The sequence below is a fragment of the Mustela putorius genome, unplaced genomic scaffold (genome assembly GCF_011764305.1).
Source record: "Mustela putorius furo isolate JIRA1106 unplaced genomic scaffold, ASM1176430v1.1 tig00004066_pilon_pilon_pilon, whole genome shotgun sequence".
In the NCBI taxonomy this organism is placed as follows: domain Eukaryota; kingdom Metazoa; phylum Chordata; class Mammalia; order Carnivora; family Mustelidae; genus Mustela; species Mustela putorius.
This window is the reverse complement of record NW_025422197.1, coordinates 25,069-44,253: the sequence shown is the minus strand read 5'-3', so window position 1 is coordinate 44,253 and position 19,185 is coordinate 25,069. Positions and strand designations below refer to the sequence as shown.

At 45.7% G+C, this 19,185-nt stretch overlaps 1 non-coding gene and 1 pseudogene across 1 annotated transcript; both read right to left on the bottom strand.

Moving 5' to 3' along the window:
* Window positions 1–5,987: 5,987 nt before the first annotated feature.
* LOC123389894 lies at window positions 5,988–13,875 on the bottom strand (annotated as a pseudogene).
* On the bottom strand, window positions 7,583–7,717 carry LOC123389895. The gene has a single exon (XR_006604579.1). It is a non-coding gene; the product is annotated as a small nucleolar RNA SNORA11 (small nucleolar RNA).
* Window positions 13,876–19,185: the final 5,310 nt, after the last annotated feature.

Genomic DNA, 19,185 nt, shown 5'->3' with positions numbered 1-19,185 from the left:
TTGAAAGAGACCTTGGTTTCTTTCCACAAGTTTGGGGACCGCTGGCCAGTGCTGCGTAATAAACAATTGGGGTATCCAGATGGACCTTCTTTTCACGACATCTTAATACAACTCCCTTTACACCCTTTTTAAGAAACACAACTTCATAGCACCTGAATGACTTAAGTTCAGCAAAGTTAAATTACTGATCCTGTCAGTAGAGAGCTTGAACTACATAAACTTGGGAATCCAAATGACCAATGCAAAACCTGAGCTGACCATCTCGTCGGGCTATGGTGAAATTGCCATCTGATTCACGCAGCCAAAATCCGTTGGGGGCATGGAAAAGCAACAAACTCACTCACATCACACAAAGGAACAGTGGGAGCGAAAACAAAAACAGTCTGGCCAGGAGCATCTGGTTGGCTCAGTGGGTTTAAGCCTTCTGACCTTGGGCCTCAGTCATGATCTCAGGGTCTTGGGATTGAGAGTGCTTCAGCCAGAAAGGTCTGCTTCACTTGCTTCCCTTCCTCTCTCATCTCTCTCTGCCGGCCTTCTCTGCATACTGTGATCGCTTTCTCTGTCAAATAAATAAAATCTTTTAAAACAAACAACACAAACCAACCCCAAAAAAAAACCAACCAGTCTGGCGAAGGTCCTGAATAGAACACCATAGGAGTACAGGAGTTTCGCACTCCCCATTAACCCCTCCTCCTGCCCACACTGCTGGCTCTCTGTCAGTTCAGACCTAGATCTTTGTGGGTAGGTTCCCCAATAACCAGGGTTACTGTACAGATAGAACAAAATCCAGACGCATGTGGTTTGCAGGTGCCGCTGCTGATTAAGGAGGACTAGTGGAAGTTGACACTTTAGTGGGTTGAATTGCTCCACCAGCATGAACCCCTGATGCGGAAGTAAGGAAGAGAAATCCTCTTAGAAGACAATGATGTATCGTATGGTGACTAACATAACACCATTAAAAAAAAAACTAACTGCTTAAGATAAATCTGGGGAAAAAAGACACTTAGAATTATTGATTTACTTGAAATCCTCATATTTGATAGACCCAATTTTTGCTTTAACATCAATATACTATTGAAATCTTAATAAACAAGCTTGATTTTTGTAAATAAATGCTTTAAAGACATTAGACGGGATTCATTAAAATTAAAAAATGTGTGCCATGTTTCTTTTTCCTGTGGCTTGGGTTTCCTCCTTGAAATGATGGCATAAATTTACAAGGAAATGTAGACAATTATGTGAACACAACTCTTGATGGCTCTAGGACCATTAAAAAAGTGAGGAGCAAGACAAAGACATTTGGCATAGCATGTAACGGTCACATACCAGCACTCTAAACAGAGGGCCTTGTCAATTAAAACCTCTTTTTGTCAAATAATGCTAATCCATATTTCATAATAAAACTAAATAGTACAAGATTTTAAAACTATAAGATTATAAATAAATTGTTCTTATCAGAAGAAGAAGGAAGAGGAGGAAGAGGAGGGGAGGGAGAAGGAGAAGGAGGAGGAGGAGGAAGGGAAGAATGTGACCGTCAAACTCGGAGCCATGCATCTGGTTGATCTCTTTATCCACAAAGTGACCTGGCCAGGGCACACAATCAATACCAGCTAACACTCTGGTCAGATGGTCCAAGACTGGGAAGGAACAAGACTAGAGAACTGATAGCAATAACAATAATGCAATAAAATACTTAGAGAGTACTGAAATTAGGCTAGTTTCAGTAACAAAGACTATAACCATCCTCTTTATTTCCTTTTTGCTCTCTCTCTGTGTAATTTATTTCCATCCTCTTCATCTTTGCCCCATTGTAGAACATAGTGTGTGCATGGTGGCTCAACCTACATTTAGTTCATAGCTTGTAGCATATCTAGAAAGTGTTGCAAGGTAACTAGAATAGGAAAGGATATCATCCAAGATTACCAGACTTGGAGCTACAGATAGTGGGTGACAAGATTTGTGGTAATCTCCTTTTGGAGAAGGGGTGAGTGTTTATACATGATTTAGTAGCATTATGTTGAATAAAGGCATTTTTGAGAGTGTAAGTTTGGGGAAAAGTTTGCTATCCATTTTGTTCTCACAAATGCTTGATCTCTAGTAAATGTTTCTTGTTTTCTCTCTCCCCACCCCCAACCCCCTTTCCCGGGTACCCAGAATTCATTCCACCTTGCTTTATTCATTCCAAAGGAAATATTACTCTAGGGCTTGCATTTTCAATGTGGGGGTGGAGGTGGAGGGGTGGCAAGTAATCACCCCCAAGGGGGTGAAAATTGGCTCTTGGGGAGGCAACAATAATCAACTATTGTAATAGTTTGTGGTCCTCTAAGGCTCAAGCCTATCGGATAAAAATCTTATTCCTCAGTTTTAAATTTCTCTTACTGGATTTTCTTGGCTATCACACGAGCAGCAATGCTGAAGTCATGGAAGATACACAAAAAGGTATGCAAGGTTAGTGTTACAAAATCTCAGGGAATAGATGGCTGTGACTGGAGGACTTTGAATCCATTGCTTCTATGCAGTCATATAATGAGAAGTGGTCTGTGAGTGCCTGTTGGCTGCCATTGACTGCCTTTGATCTTCAGTGCCCTTATGTTATATGGGCTTTGAGAATTAAATTAAAATAGTTTCTGTTTAATTCTACAAAAGTTATTCAAACCATCATTAATTACGTCAGGTAGTGAAAAGAAAAACTGTTAATACCCGAGTGAATATCGAGCAGCTACTTATTTTCTCGTATCAAGCAACACTAAAAATTAAGTTCACTAAAAATAGTTATAAATTTCCAACTGTTTTACTTTTGCTAGAAAAATAAGTTGTTCTTTTTAAAAAATGTATAACACTGCTATCATATCTGTTGTAAAAGGGGGGGGTAAAATAAGGGGGAGATAGAAATAAGGGGAGTAGACGGGGTATCGGATGGCTAGGGGGGGGGGGGGGGGCTGGGAATGGTATCACAGGATGGTTAAAAGTACGGGGGGGGGGAAAAGATGGGTAGGAGGGCAGTTTGAAGGAAAGTGGGGATATTTACCGAAGAAGGATAGGAATACTTGTATTTAAAGTTTGGACAGAAAGGGGCGAGGGGGGGGAGTTCTGGTAAGGTAGGCCGTAGGACAGAAGGAGGCCCTGGGGGAAATAGAATGGGAAAGGAGACAGGAGACAGTGGGGACCTCTTGCTGGAGAACAGACGAAGCAGGACATGCTGAGACAACCAATTGTGCATGAGAGAGAAAGGGGAGACGAGGAGAAGGTAAAATCGGGGGATAGAGGTAAAATATTATAAAACAACAAGATTTGTTCGTCAGAGGGCTTAAAGGGAGATGTTAAGAGCTTTTCTTAACTGGGGGAAGGGGAAACTTACACATTTAGTCACCACTAATCCTGTGGTTTTAATAAAAAAAATATTTTATGTATAAAGCACAAGTATAAATTATTAAATATATATACATATATATGTGGTAGAAAAAGTGAATGAATTGCTATTCATGCAATAGCAATTAGGAAGGCAAAAAATGTTCTCTAAGAAGAACGGAGTAAGGGGGGGGGATGAAAACCAGGTAGAGGAGGATGCCTAGGAGGGGAGTACCATCTCTTAGCCAAGGGGAAGACATACATATCATCCCGACTTATTTGGAATTTAATATGTACTGACACCAAAAATGAAAGGGCGGGGGGGGGTTCAGTGAATTGGCCAGAAAGGGGGGAATCCCAATCCTGACAACAAATGGCAAAAAATTGAAATGGGGAAGTATATCGAGTCCTCGTCCTCGGATCTGCGTCAGTAATACCTTTTCTGGGAACCAGGATGCATCTCTGAAGACCCAACTTGAAATAACAGGCCCTTCAAGGACCTGAAATTGCGGGGGGAAATAGAAGCGCACCCCTCTTGTCATCTCGAATTCTAGGACTTGTCTGAAAAGGAGGAGAAGATGGAATATCCCTTCAAGCCCCAGTGATCTCAGAATAAAAGTGAACGAGTGAAGTTCTCAAAAGTGCCATCCGGAGGAAAAAAAGGTATCTATAGAAGAAAAACTATGAACGTAATTACTGAGACGTATAACCCCAAGGGACTTACATCTCCCCATCACTTCCCACCATTCCAATTTTTTTCAAAAAGGGACATTACCTGAGAATCTGATGGTGCGGGCCTGATGGACACAATTATCCCTCCACTAGAGTTCTTCCTAAGCCCTAAGCTGTCCCCTGAATTTGTCTTACATCTTCCAGGTCCTACCCAGCTCCCAAGGAAACCGGGTCTAATGAACTCAATGGAAGAAACCTCTGATATTCTGGTGCAAGAAACACCTCAAGTACAAACGCAAGTCTGGATTCATGGCCATGAGGCAAGGAGCTGGCCTTGCTCTAATGGAAGTGGTGAGGGGTTTTGTTTGTGTTTGGGTTTTTTTTTTTTTTTAGATCTTTAATTTGCCTATTCTATATGACTGTGTAAGAGGCAGCTATTTCTAGGTTCCCCCATAAGATTCTATTCCCAGTGATTAGGGGTTCTGTTATTGGAGGATTAGATGGCTGGGGGCTTCCTGTAGAACAAAGGTCAGGGGAACACTCCCCAAAATAGGGTGAATGTCAATATCTGATTCACCTGCAGGCCCTTATGTCTTAGGGGGCAGTGTTAAGGCTGAGGGGACACCTTCAACCATCACACAGTATCTTTTTGCATCTGGTTGCCAAAGTGTTTCATCGGCTACGCGTCAACTCCGTCCCACCATCCTTGGTGAATTTCACTGTCCACATGGATAACCCAACCAACCCCCTTGGCACCCCCAGGCTATTGACCCCTTCATCTCCAGAAAATGCCATCTCTCTCCCCTTTACATACACACCCAGTCCTTGGACCTGACAACAATCAGAGTTCTCACCACTCAGTCCTCCTAAATACAACTGTGCCCCTGGTTGAACCATATGGACTAGTCCCCCAGATCCTCTTTCCAGTTTTTCCTCAAACACTCCTTTCCCAGAGCCCTAGAAACCACTTGGGCCAGAAATACAGCAGGTCCTTTGGTATATTTAGCTAACATTCTGCCCACTGTTTCGACTTCACTGAGACTTCCTGCCCATTAAACCTTCTAGTCTTCCCCTTCATCACTCACAAATTGCCTCATCTGCCTCCCCAAGCCTGCCTGGGTCCTGATCTATCTCTTCTTCCATCCACTATTCTGTGTGATCTACTAGGTCAGATGTACGATTGCAACAGTAATGAAGATGCCGACCCCCTTACTCAAGTGCCCTCAATCCTAATTACCTTATTTTCAGCACCAAATTCCCTTGGGATAAATTAGCTCATCATCTGGATTCCAAGATTGCTGGCACCTACTATGGGGGAAAGGTCCTCCAAAAAAATCAAGAGCTTCCATCCCGATATGGAGCATCCCCTCTGCTTGACCATCTTTCCGCAGTCCCCTATCCAACATACTTTCTGGATTAGTCCCTCTTCTCCCGGCTTACCCAACCTACCCCCTCCCCACCCGCCTCAAGGCTACCTTATTTAAGTCTTTAGACATCTCCCTTTTTATATGGCTTCTTCTGCCTGCTAAAGCATTTCTATCTCCTCCTTTCCCAGAAAAAGCAGTCTTTGTTCCTGTTATCTCCCCATTAGCTCGCTACCGCTTCTCTCATCCCATTATCATCAAAATTTCTCAAAAACTGGGAAGTTCTGTAATTTGATGTCCAGTTTCTGACAACAACATGTCTGTTTTCTGCTTGATTTGCCCACCCCCTCAGGTCTCTTCAAAGTGTGTTCCCTCTGGTGCTTAGAATCTTCATGACTCCCCACCTAACTGCAATGCTGCCTCACATCGCAGACTAGAGATGTGGACGCAGCGCTATCCCAGAAAGAAGAAAGAGTAATGTTGCTCCCCTGAATCTAGTAAAACACAGATTTATTTTTAAATGTGATACCAACAATATGAACAACAGAGCCACAGCCCACCAAAAAAAAGAGCAATAAACAAACTCAGAACTGGCAAATAGATTTAATGTAGAACATCAATTTCAAATTGATGGATAGTGGCTGCCTCGAGGTGCTTGTGTTGAGTAGCCGGCTTCTGAGGATTCACCATGGCCTTGAAGAGGATAAACTGCTGAGGATTAAGGAATATCCTGAAAACACAAGTACAAGAAAGGTAAAAAGTCACCTGAGAGTCACCGAAAGGGAAGGAACCAAAATGCCAAGAGTGGGGGTTTTTCTCCACATGCTCCCTTATGGGTCCTGCAACCTTGGCCTTTTCCTATAACCCGCAAGTTCCTTACCTCCAACGCCTATAAGCCCCAGCTGTCGCCATAACCCCAGTCTAAGTAGAATACCTGGAAATCCTCACTTATATGATAAACCACAGGCACCAGACGCTTGCCACTTTGTGCTGGCACCTGCTCCCAATGAGGCCCGCAAAAAAAAGCCAAACGGTGATAGTGGCGGTCAGGATGGCACTGGCACTGAAGTCCACCACTGCACTCCTGGCTGGCATAGTACTTGCAACTAGCCCCCAGATCTAGCCACCACCACCTCCTCTTGGCCTTTGGCTTTGCTCTTCAGATCCTGGCTGTTATCAGGGGCTTTGGCCCCAGGGTCCAATATCAGACTTCGTGGCCCAGTTGCAGGGCCCAGCAATCAGTTTCAGATCCAAGCCCATTGCCCATTCATGTCGGCTCTGATCATCAGCTCTGACGCCTCTGGCTTCAGCCTGCAGCCTCAGCAGCAGCCTTCATAATCTAGCTTCCATTGCCTCTCGGTTTTCGGTAAACTGAGTGCCTTGCTTTGGGATCCTTCTTTTGTACCTAAAACAGAAATTAACCACCCATTCAGAAGGATCAGAATCCAAAGAACTCTGAGCACCCCTAACTGTAAAGTGCCATGCACCATGCTTCATGCTCTAAACACTAACACAACAGTAATAATATAATAAATACTACTAATAGTTATGTACTATTTATTTCCACATCCCACCCTGTTCTGATACTTTATTAGGCTCTGGGACCCACTGGACAGTTTACTAACAAACAAACCCTCTCTGAGGGCCCGATTGTTTCCTCAAATCAATCTGGTCTAGGGAGATGGATGTGCTAGTTGTACAATCAGCTACACATTTGGCCCCAGAAGCAGAGGCTTCAGATGCGTCACAATGTGAAGCCGCAAGTGGCTCTAATGCACAGCCTGCGCCTAGGCAGCAGCAACCCTAATACTCGTTGCTATACCAAGCTCTTGGGAAGCTATCCATTACCACCTTGCAGGCAAACTTTAGGACTTTTCATTCTTTGCTAGGTCTCATCATATATGATGCGCCCAGGCCCAAGAAGAACTCATACTTCAGCGCGTATATGCTATATTAGGGACTCTGGCATAGTCCGAGTACGACTTGCCCTTGAAAAGCCAAGTTTAAAAAGCCTTTGTGTCTTAAGACAACCATAAGCCCACCCATGTATGGACTGGATAGGGTCTAAGTGGCAACCTCTCCCACTAAAGTTACTATGCTACTTTTCTTCTCCTCTTTTCTTTCTTTTTTTTCCAATATGAGCCCGGGTCCCAGTGGTCTTGTCCAGAAGCCATCTGGAGGTGCGGAGGATTGGGACCTGTTGTAGGCTCCATGTTTCATAAGAAGGCTACAAGGTTTTGTGCCCCTTGTCACAAATGAACCCAGATTCTTGTTGGGTGTTTTATAACAAACGAGCCATTTGTTTAGGTCCCGCCCAGCTCTGAGCACACCCTACCAAAGCCACTACCACTGGGGAGTGTCCCCATGACCTGGTGAGCCCTGCGACAATCTACCATAGAAAATGACTGTATACAGGGAAAACATAGTCACCAAAAAAAACAAGAAGGGGGTAGCGTACTTTGTGCATCGATTTCATCCTACTGCATGCATGGGGGGAGTTGTGTGGCATGTGCTAAGGAATAAAAGGCGTACGGTAGGGCCTGGACCAGGAAAGTCAGGAGGCCTCCATGACCAACATTGGACCTTACCACCAAGCCCAGTTCAATAATCCAATAACTTCCACCACTCTCTGAGACCCAGGTCCCTCAACTTAAAAAGTGGGGAATGGGATGGGCAGTATCTATTCTGCGCCGTAGTTTTACAAAAATGAAATGAGATACACAAGTCAAGTCCCCAGTACAAGTACCACGGCTGCCTAAATATCTTTCACCCTAAACAACAAGTCACGCTCTACACGTTTCGCTTTTATGGAGATTAGTTTCTAGTAAAACCCTGGCTTGGCATGGTAAAAAAACATTCCTCAACAGGCGCCTTGGGGGGCCAGGATCTAAAATCTAAACTCTTAACCACCCCATTTGGCTACCCTATGTAGCTATTTACTTGAGCAAATTACTTCACTGCTCTGAACCTCAGTTTACCTATATGGACGCCACTTGTGATGACAAATCCCTACCTTGAAAAACTGCGCCCAAAAGCGTATGGTGAAAGTACATGTAGGTCAGGGACAAAGGTGCCCTCCTGTTCCCCCCCTCTCACTACGTTCATGAAAGGAATACATAAGCTCCCTACCGACCTGCGCACTAGCGCACACAAACCACCCCAACCCACCCCAAACACCCACACACCACCACACACCCATAGGTAAATTACTCATGTTCTGAAAAATAAGCAAAACACATGGAATAAGACAAACCATGGATAACACACTCTACTTCTGCCTTCACAAAAACGCATCAGTAATAAGCTTTCTTGCACATCCCAAAAAGTGAGGGATGTATACCTGAACAGCAGAAAGAAAAAGAAAAAATCCATCAATTTATCAGTCAACCAATCCAATCATATATTCAAAATCAATCACTTCCCATATGGTATATCCAGACAAACATGTTCAACATGGAAAAAGACATGTTTTAACCGCACACGAGCAAAACTCCCATAGAAGAGCCACAGAGATAGTGAGACAGGGGGAAAAGTTTTTGGACCATTTCCCCCTCCAAAACTAGGTTGGACCCCGGAGACCCTTTACCAGCAACCCCCACACCCTATTCCACCAGGACCAGCCCCAGAACTGATGCAATCTTGAACCATCCCTTTCTCCTCCTTATCTTTCCAAATGGACAACACGGACAGCAACGCACTGAGAGAGCCCCAATCAATACCCAGGGCGCAGCCCCAGCTTGCGCAGCAACCTCCCAGATGGACAGCTGCAAGAGGCAGGGCAAGGGCAAGAGGAGACAGGGACAGAAATGATGAGCATGTAGACTTTCCAACTGTGGCCAACCCATTCAGCAGGCTGCCTGTGCCTAACCCACTCCCCCTCAGCTGGGACCGATTTTCCCTTCATAAAGAGAATGCTAAGAAAGCAACTCATGAAGGGACCTAGCTTTGGTGAATCCTTAGTACTAGGGAAAGCACAGAGTCTAGAAAGAAAAGGTTCTTATATGTCCACGCAATCCATCTTCAAAACAACACACCAGGCCTATCACTTAGGCTAGAACTACTCCTTTTCACAAGATTACTGAGGACATGACAGAATTCTGCCTTTCCTATGCTTCAAGCTCTATGTGGACCCCTGAGCAAAAGCACTCTTTATACTTCTTGAGTCTCTGTCTCCCTGTAGAGTTAGGCCTGGGGAAAATCCAATCCTCCCCCTCCAACCCCCAGGTTGCCAAGAGGGTTTTGAGGCTGCCTGCAACCTAGGACAACACAGGTGGACCCAGCCCATTGTGATGAGTCGCCTGCTTTCTCTGCCATAGACCCCTCTATACCCCAACAGAATTCTAGGACAAAGCCCCAGCAGTGATTCGCTGTCCTGTCCTCCTTGTCCTTCTTCAAGCATCAATGATTCACCAACAACCAGGGAGCCCTTTCCTTGCGAAGCATTCTACTAAACCAAAGCCAGTAGAAAAAGAGAACATGCCAATACGATTCTGCTGTTCCTTCCTGGGAATTTTCTGAAGAAACAGAAAACAGGGACGAATGCAAACTGCTCCAAGCTGCTTATGAGCCCTTCAGGTCAATCATGAATAAAGCACTCTATTAGCAATGTGGCAGGGCTCGCGCTCCAACTATGGTGACAGAAACTGGAAACAGGGGCTTGTTAAGTGCTGGTCCGTCCTACCTCTGCACGGGCCCATGGGCGAAGAGATGACAGGAATGGGTAGTGCCAAGTTGCCATATACCAAGAAGCAGAGTCTCTCACCTCCCCCACCCCCACCCCAGCTCTTTCCACAGCTTACGTTCCTCAGTATGCCTGAATCAGTGGGCTCTAAGGTACTGAGAAGAATGTACAAGTTGTCATTCTTATCGATTTCCTTCAACTGAATCCCAAACACCTAGGATGGGAAAACAAGCTTGTTAAGATCACAAATTCAGCTTCCTGAGCATCCCACAGCTCCCATGTACTAAGGTGTGTATGGGTGTGGATGCAGGTGTGGTTTGTGAGTGTGTGTTGTGGGAGGGGAGGTTGGTAAGTGAGATAATGTAGATAAACCTAAGTTGGTTGGCTCACAGAAAACAGGTAAGAAATCTACTGTTGTTCTCAGCATCATCTCTGTGATTTGTGGAAAGTCATAAGGAGAGGAGAGACAGAGAATGGGGAATGAAAGAGACGAGAGCATGTAAAAATGCATTATAGGACAATCTCCAGCAGCAGACAAAAGCAAGCGGACTAAGTCGGGTGGCTTGGGTCCTAGCTGTGCTTTTAGGAGACTTGCTAATGTGAGCCCCTGGAACTAGTCTATGTCCCTCCTTAGGCACTCTGGTTTTGGGGAGGCCCCTTCCTGTCTATCTATTTCACACAGTGATAGGGCTGAATTAGTGAGTCTCTGTGGTCCCACCCCAGAAAGACATAGTACACTTGGTCAGTTCGATGCTTCCCCCCTCCCCACTGCATCCATTCCCCCCATGGCTTGCCCCTTCACCTTACTCCACGAATAGCCTGCTCGTTCAATGATTTTCAGGGTAACACATCAGTGAGTATTCTTTGATGATGTCCTTCAGCATGTCTGCAAGGGGAGAGTTGTTGCAAGCTGTGCCACCTGAGCTCAAGGGAAGCCAGGTGGCCACCAAATCCAAGCTAAAGACCCTCTGCAAAACCCTGCTGTGGGTGGCACAAACAGGTCTGAAGTAATGAACAGAGATGCTAGCAACTACCAAATTAGAACTCTGGGAGTACAAAGGTTAGGAGCATAAGGGGTAGGAGCAAGGGGCAATGTCCTCAGGCACATGGGAAAGAGGGCAGCGGAGGGCACAGCTTAGGGGGGAGGGTTAGCAGGGACTCTACCTGAGCGTTTGATGGGAATCTTTGTATGGGTCTTTAACCAAGAGATACTTCACCAAATCATTTGCCTGGAAAAGGCGAAAAAAAAAAACAAAACAAAAGATAAAAAAAGAAAAAAAAGGTAGAAAGATCAAAAATGTTTGGCAGAAACATTTGAGACAGAAAAGACAGGAAAAGACCAGGCAATGAAGTAAAATAAGGCAGAATGGAGAAAACAGGGTTCTTACCCTCCCCTTGCAAAAGGGGCCACGGCCACCGGCCTCCTCTGCGAGGTGCCACATCTCGGTGGTGGTTTGCTTCAGGCTCTTGGGATGACTGGAGCTTGGCAGCAGCCTCGACGGCGAGCCTTGCCCCTACGGGCCTTAGGTGACCCATACAGGGAGAGCAAAGCTCTCCGGGCCCCACGCCCCAAGCAGCCAACCGAGTCCTTGATGCCCTGCGGCTCCTGCGGGGCCCAAAAGGTATGGGGGCCCCTTGAAGCCCTGCGGGGCCATTGAGGCCCATTAGGGCCTTTGAGACCCTTCGGCCAGCTGCGGTTCAGAGCTCCAGAAGCTTGACTCTGATTCACTGTTTTCCATCGTCTTCGCCATTCAGATGTTTTCACCTGCATCAACGGAGAGAGGAAGTTCAATATTGTCAAATGGAGCAGGTGGGTCCTCCCTTTCCTTTCCCTCATCTATATCTCTTCTAGAAGGCCCATTAATCCCCCCCTAGAGTACACACCTTAACTAGACCACTGGCAACGTTGAGTCTTGGCTTTGTTTTTCACTGATTCCCATGCAGGAATTTCATCTCTCTACCAGGCCTGGAGCAACCTAAGGCTGGGGCCCAAGGATTCGCTCCTCTCCTATTGTCCACCACTGACTCTGCTTGTACCACCCTGGAAAAGTCACCCCACTTCTCTGGGACTCAGCTTCCTTTTCTATAAAAACTGGATTACTTTCAGGCATTACATGAAATAATCTATATGAATGCGTCCTAGCTCAAGGTCTAACACATGTAGCTACTATGGAAATATAAAACCGCTTTATTTTCACATTGCAGCTACGTGGACTATCTCAATTCTCTATAAGTCTGTGAACTCTGCAGAGAGAAAGTACATCACATGCCTCTTGTTGTTCCTTCCCACCAGCCTTAACCAGCACAGGGAACTTTCTAAATGTTTGCAGAAACAAATGAACCAACTGAAAGAAGCAGAAAAAGAAAAGACCTGGTGATATATAGGAGGTCTTACCTTTCTGGCTTTCTTGGCCCCTTGACCTTGGGGCCGAGTATCCTGATTCTCCTGAACCTGAGCAGCTGCACCCTCAGGCTTAGGTTCATCTGCCAAAGCCTGAGAGCAGCAGGAGCCTCAGTATCCAGGGCCTTTGTAACACACCTTCGTATCAGCCACACAGCTGACCTTTTGGTCTCAGTGGCAGGCATTGTCACAGGGCTGAGGGTCAGCACTCTGCATCTTTGGTTGTCAGCTGCTGGACTCTTCTTTTCAACTGCCAGAACCTGGGGTATCAGTCAGCTTAGTGGTAGGTGAGGCCTGAGTGGCAGCTGCCTTCTGAGCCTCTGGGGCCTTTGAGACTTCTGTGGCCTTTGAGACTCCTGCAGCATTTGACACCTTCATGGCTTCTGAGACCTTCTGGTGCCTTTGAAGTCTTCAGTGTCTCTGAGACCTCCAAACGTTCTGAGTCACTGTCAATAGGGTCTGTATCTTCAAGCCACTGTCCTTCTCTGAAGCTTCAGTCTGCATGAGGAAGCCAGGAAAGCTCACAGACCTCCACACCCCTAAACTAGGCGAATGGTTCCAATATTCCAGGGCCTCACTCCTCTGACCTATACTAACTCCTCTCCTTACAGTGTGCTCTGTCCACCTAACCCCAACAAGGCCTCTCCTTCCTCTGAGCAGGTGGTGATGGCAAAAGAAGGGCACCTCCCTCCTCTCTTTTTTCTCCATCCTTCATCATCCTTCTACTGACTTTCCTCCCTTTCCTTCCTACTGTGGCGGGGGGAGGGCACCCAGGCAGTTATGTGGGTAAAGAAGGACAAGGATGGGAGGGGTGGTGCCAAGGGAACTAAGGCAGGAACAGGGGCTGAAGAAAAGTAGCAAGGTAGAGGACAGAAAGAAAGCCTTACCTGGAAACGCGGGTTGGACCGTAGCTCTCTACGCTTGTGTCAGACATGTCTCAAGTTGGCCTGGCGAGCGCTGAGCCCTGAGGAGAGAAGGCCTGTGTCAAAGTGGGGTGGAGGTGGGGCTCCTGATCGTCCTCTCCAGTTCTGCCTGGAAGCTGATCCTCACTTTCCCCCAGGGCCCCAATCCCAAACCCCTCCCCCAGCCCCAATGACTCCGTTCTCAGATCCAATAATCCAAAGCGTCTAGATCCCAATTCTCCGCAGCCGCACCCTCCCCTTCTCCAGGAAGATGTGCCAGCGCGGGCAGCTCTAAAGGACCCCGCCCCTTTTCCTAGTGCAACCCCCCACCCAGCCCGCAGGCCAACAATGCGCATGCGCGTTCGCTGCAGGGCCCACCTCACCCCGCCCGCTCTCCCAGAACAAGCTTTCTTTTGATGTCCACCGTGCACATGCGCATTCGGTAGCTGCCCCGTCTCTACGCCGTCTTTCTTTACACGCCCCCTTCTTAGCGATCACAGTGCGCATGCGCAGGGCCCGGACTCAGTCCACCACCCCTTCCAACACACTCCCTGCTCCAGGTCCGCAGTTACCATTCAGTCCGCGCCCTCCCCTACATGGCTCCCTCTAAAATCTTCGCAGTGTCTGGCGGTCGTGGCCCCTTCCCCTCCTTACACCCACCCCAAATCCACACTACAGCCCGGTTCCCGCCCTTTTCACAACACACGCCCCCTCCAGCCTGTGGCAAAAGCGCATCTTGGTTCCGCCCTTCTTTAATACACCCCCCCTCAAAATCAGAATGGAGCCCAGTGATTCACCATCTTGGGCTCAGCCAAACCGGGTTCAGCCCCCTCCTTACCCCATCCGGATGGATCCGGTATGATCCGGTCCATACAGCAGGTTTTTCTCCAGATCCCAAAGCCGTTGTGGGCCGATCCCTACTGTTTTCGAGCTGTGATCCAGAGCCCGGGCCCCCGCAGCCCAGCTCACCTCCTCCTTAATTTTCAGAGTGCGTCCCACTCTCCAAGCCCCTCCAAAAAAACTCCTAGACTGCCCTCCCCGCTCCAGACCGGAAGTGGCCCCGCCCCTTTCCGCCTCCTAGGGGGCCTCGGTTGCAGCCAGTCTGACCTTCCCCCCCTCTCTGCTACTTATCCTTATCGCCCGTATTCCCTCTGCCCTTGCTCCTCTGCTCCCCCTCGCATTATCTATTTTACCTCACAGGAATGCTTATTCTCCTTTCCCCCCCGACATCCTCCCTTGTGTTACCTGTGCACCCCTTTCCCATAGCACTCCTTAACCCTTCTCTGCATTCTCTATTTTCTTCTCTGGATTCCACTTTCCTCAGTATTCCCTACCCACTCCCAGTCTGCCCACCCACGACACTTGGTTCCTCTCCTCCCCCCCACTAGTCTCTGATTCCCAGTACGTTACCGCCACTGCTACCCTATGTAGTCCTCATTGCCTACATCCCGCTCCCAGGTCATTACTCTCCCTCAGCTGGCAGTGGTGTTGCAGTAAGTATTGCCCACCTGCCCTGGATATAGGTTGGAGGGGCGCATGAAATCACTGTCTGGCTGCCACCGGAAACCCAAATCTCAACGCCCACTCACCTTGTCCTAGAGCAAGTCCGGGGATGGGATGCGTCTGCATTCCTCTCGCAAATCCCTCTCGAAGTCTCAGCCTCCAGGACTAGAGCTGCCTAGCCAGCCCCAGCCCAGGCCCTTTCCGCAGCCCCACTGCCACCCCCCTCCTTCCTTGGGGGTGGGCAATGGGGCCCTGCTCAGGGCTGTCTGACGCCAAAGCCCATGTTTATGCCCACTGTACCAGGACTCAGTCTGCCAGACCTTCCAACTAAAATCATCCTCTCAAAGCGATTTTCATTTCATTGAATGTATTTATTTTTATATCTTTTTTTCTTATTACAAAGGTAATGTGTGAGTGAAAATTCAAATAATGCAGAAATATATAACATACCAATTGAAAGGGGCCACACCATTATCCCTATTTCCCAGAAATAACCACTACCAACATTTTGATATACATCCCTCTAGATTTTTCGATTTTCATATACTAATTATTTGGGTTTCTCCCCCACAAATGGTATCCAACAACCTACTGTTCTGTGACCTGCTTTTTCCCCATTATATATTCTTTTTTAAAAGATTTTTATTTATTTATTTGACAGATCACAAGTGGCAGAGAGGGAGGAAGGGCGAAGCAGGATCTCCCGCCAGGCAGAGAGCCCTGATGGGAGGGTTTGATCCCAGGACTCTGGGATCATGACCTGAGTCAAAGACAGAGGCTTTAATCCACTGAGCCCACCAGGGTGCCCCCTGCCCCCATTATAATATTCTAAAACAGTTTCCATAGTGCACATTTTTCTTAAACAGATGAATAATTTTTTCTTGTATAGATGGCCCATAATTATTTTAACCAGTCCAGGATACACGGATATGGACACTTAGATTGTTTCTCTTTCTCTGCTGCTTCATGCTTAAAGATGCTTTCCACACTCCTATATTACAATCCCTATTTTTTTCAAGCACTTTTATGACTTCTGGATCTACATTTAAATATTTGATTATTCCAAAATCTGTTTTGTAAGTGTCAGCTTAATTATTTTCCAAAATCACAGTTTCTTATCCCTTATACCATGTGCGAATCTCTTTTTACCACTGATGTGAAATGACAACCTTTATCACCTAATAAATTTGCATAAAGTAATGGGGTCTATTCAAAAGAACAAAATAAGATGAGACAAAAATTGTCATTAGTTATTGAGTCGCGTAATATGAATGCAGACCTGCGAATCAACCCCCCAAGACCATCAACTAAAAAACCATAGAAACCATAATAAAATTCAGCACAGCAGTCAGTTACAGAAATTCAAATGCCTTTCTTACACTCAAAAGTAATTCACAATCGTCATACCTCTTCTGTTTTATGAGGTCACCTTTTCCTTTAGTAAGCTAATAAAACATCAATCCCTTCATTTTATAGATATAATTCGTACACACACACACACACACACACACATTTCCCACACATTTAAGATAGGCATTCTTGTTCTCCTCCTGACTCTTCTTTCTTCTGAATTGTTGCTCCCTCCAAGTTTCGCTATCAAGTTCGTCACTTTGCTTGCCTCCTAGGTTCCCTTCCACATCCACAGGGCTTTATTTTCATGCTAGACACAGCTCCCTCCTTGTCTTCCAGCTCTATACCCCAAATTCTCATTGCTTTCTAAATCATAGCAAGCCTTGATTATACCAAGATAAGGGACTTTGGCCCTTGATCTTTGCGAGCACTGAGAGGTGTTTTTTGAAGGGTCTTAGGTTTGATACAATGCAGATTTGTGTTTTAGAGACAAACCTAGCTGCCTAATCCATAAGGAGTATAGATTAGATGTCTACCTGGAAAGAGGGGGACCGAGTAGTCATCTAGGTAAGCAATGATAGTGGTTTGGCCCTAGAGTGGTAGGAATGACGGTAGTGAGGAAATAATTAAATTCAGAATATATTAAAGAAGTTTAAAAAAGCAAAAAAAGACTATGAATAATTGGGTGTGGGGACAGGGGTGAGAAGGAGAGAAGTATCAAAGGGAACTCTTAGGGATCTGATTGAGAGACCAAATGTGTCAATGGTAACCCATTTCACTGAGATATGGAATTAAACTAACAGAGGGGAACTAGGCATTGATATTGAGATACCTGTGGGAAATCAAGAACGAAATATTCCACAGCAGTTGAATATACATGCATGAAAGATTAGGCGAAAAGACGGTCTGGACTGAAGTTACAGATCTAGAGTACATCAGTATATAAATCGGTTCTTAAGCTAGCACTTTTAGCGACCTGAGAAGACTGTGGCCATCCCTAGAAGAGATGGGGCCTAAGGAAGAGCCCTGGAGACCAGCAGTGACTATAGACATAGGTGGGGAGAAACGAAACCGAGCCAGGAGAGAGAAGGTTGGTAGTGACCAAAGAGATAGGGAAAAAAGCAGGAGAATTGTAGTGTCACAAAACAAAGTGAAAAGATATTCAAAAGGAGGAAGGGGGTCAATATTGTTGAGATAGCTATCAAGAGGTCGAGAAAAATATATGGTTTCACTTATTTGTGGGAGCATAACAAATAGCTTATGGAGGACATGGGGGAGTCGAGAGCAGAGAGAAGGGAAATTGGGGGAAATTGGAAGGGGAGGTGAATCATGAGAGACTAATGGATTCTGAAAAACAATCTGAGGGTAGTTTGAAGTGGGGGGGTGGGAGGTTCGGGGGGTACCAGGTGGCGTGGGTATATTATAGAAGGGCACGGATTCCATGGAGCACTGGGTTGTGGTGAAAAATAACTGAAGATACTGTTATGCTGAAAATAAATTAATTAATTTTAAAAAAAAAGTCCTGAAAAAAATGTCTAGGGTTTTTATAACAATCAGGTGGTAGTGGTCTATGGTGACCTTGGAGAGGCATTAATTTCAGTACAGACATTTGTGGCAGTACTTATGCTTCTTCCTTAGTAATAAAAACATCTTGAGTTTTAGGCTGGACGCACAACCTCCTTGAATAAAGGCCATGAAGACTAGGAGTTAAATTCTAAGGATAGTGGAGCAGCAGTAAACTAAAAAGAACCTGGGTGTCCTTAAACAATTTCACAGTGCCCCATCATAATGGCTTTGGACTTGCTCCTCTACCCTCTAGATTTCTTTTGGGTGAGATAAATACATATATTTCGTTTTATTATTTAAGCCATTTTACTTGGAAGTCTATGCCATGCAGTAGCTTCTTGATTACAGTGAGCTGAGATTGAGGTATACAAGGCAATGAGTATAAAAACTACTCTTTCAAGACAATCCCTGAGCCTGATTGAAGGTTCTCCCAAAATCTAACCCTAATTAGTTTTCTTCAGCCTTTTTCTTGTTGTTTTCTGAAAACACCACCTATATTCCAACCAAACGAAACACTTACCTGTTACCAGATAAGCCCTGCTTTCTCTGCTTAAGAGCCTGTGTACAATTTCTTCCCCACAGAACACCCTCTGTGTAAATATCCTCTGTTACCAACTTCCACTTCCACATTTTAAATTCCCGAACATTTACAGTCCTAGTTGTGGCCTTTGGCGATCCTGGAATACTTTAAAGGAATACACAGTGAAAGCTTAGGAGATACGTGGATTCAAGCAGGGAACTCAAGCAAAATCTCAGTTTAAGTCCATGGGTGAGGGCATCCCAAAGATGTATTGAAGCCAAAACTTCCCAGTCCCACTCTCAATACCCACAATCTTCCTAGCCCTAATACCATAGTCACACTTACCTTATGACCTGGAGAATCAGAGCGGACCGGAAGAGAAGAAACCTTAGAATAGAAGGAGAAAAACAAATCTCATTCACAATCTTTACCCTTGATCAGAGGATTTCTTTCAACCTTCTCCTTGTGAACACTTGGGATATTTGATCTTTGGGCACCTACCCATTTGAAAACTGAGATCCAAGGTCACTGGAGTCCCAGACAAGTTTCCAGCATCCATACATCAGCAGGCCAAATACATGAGATCATATGGGTCCTACATATCAAACTAGGGAACAAAGGTGATGAAAGGCGAGTTATTACCAGCAGCTCTGTTCAGGAGATAAGGAAGGCAGGCTAAAGATGGCTTAGTGCAGAACATCAGAGGATGAAACTGCCTAATCCAGGAAACGATCTAAGATTTCACATAACTGAGGCTTAAATGGAAACCAGAATATCCTTAACCACCAACCCTCTCCTAACATATTTTCCTTTCCCCAAACTATGCAAAATAAGTACCTCTTAATTTTGCAAAATTTGGAAAATTAGAGATAAGTCTG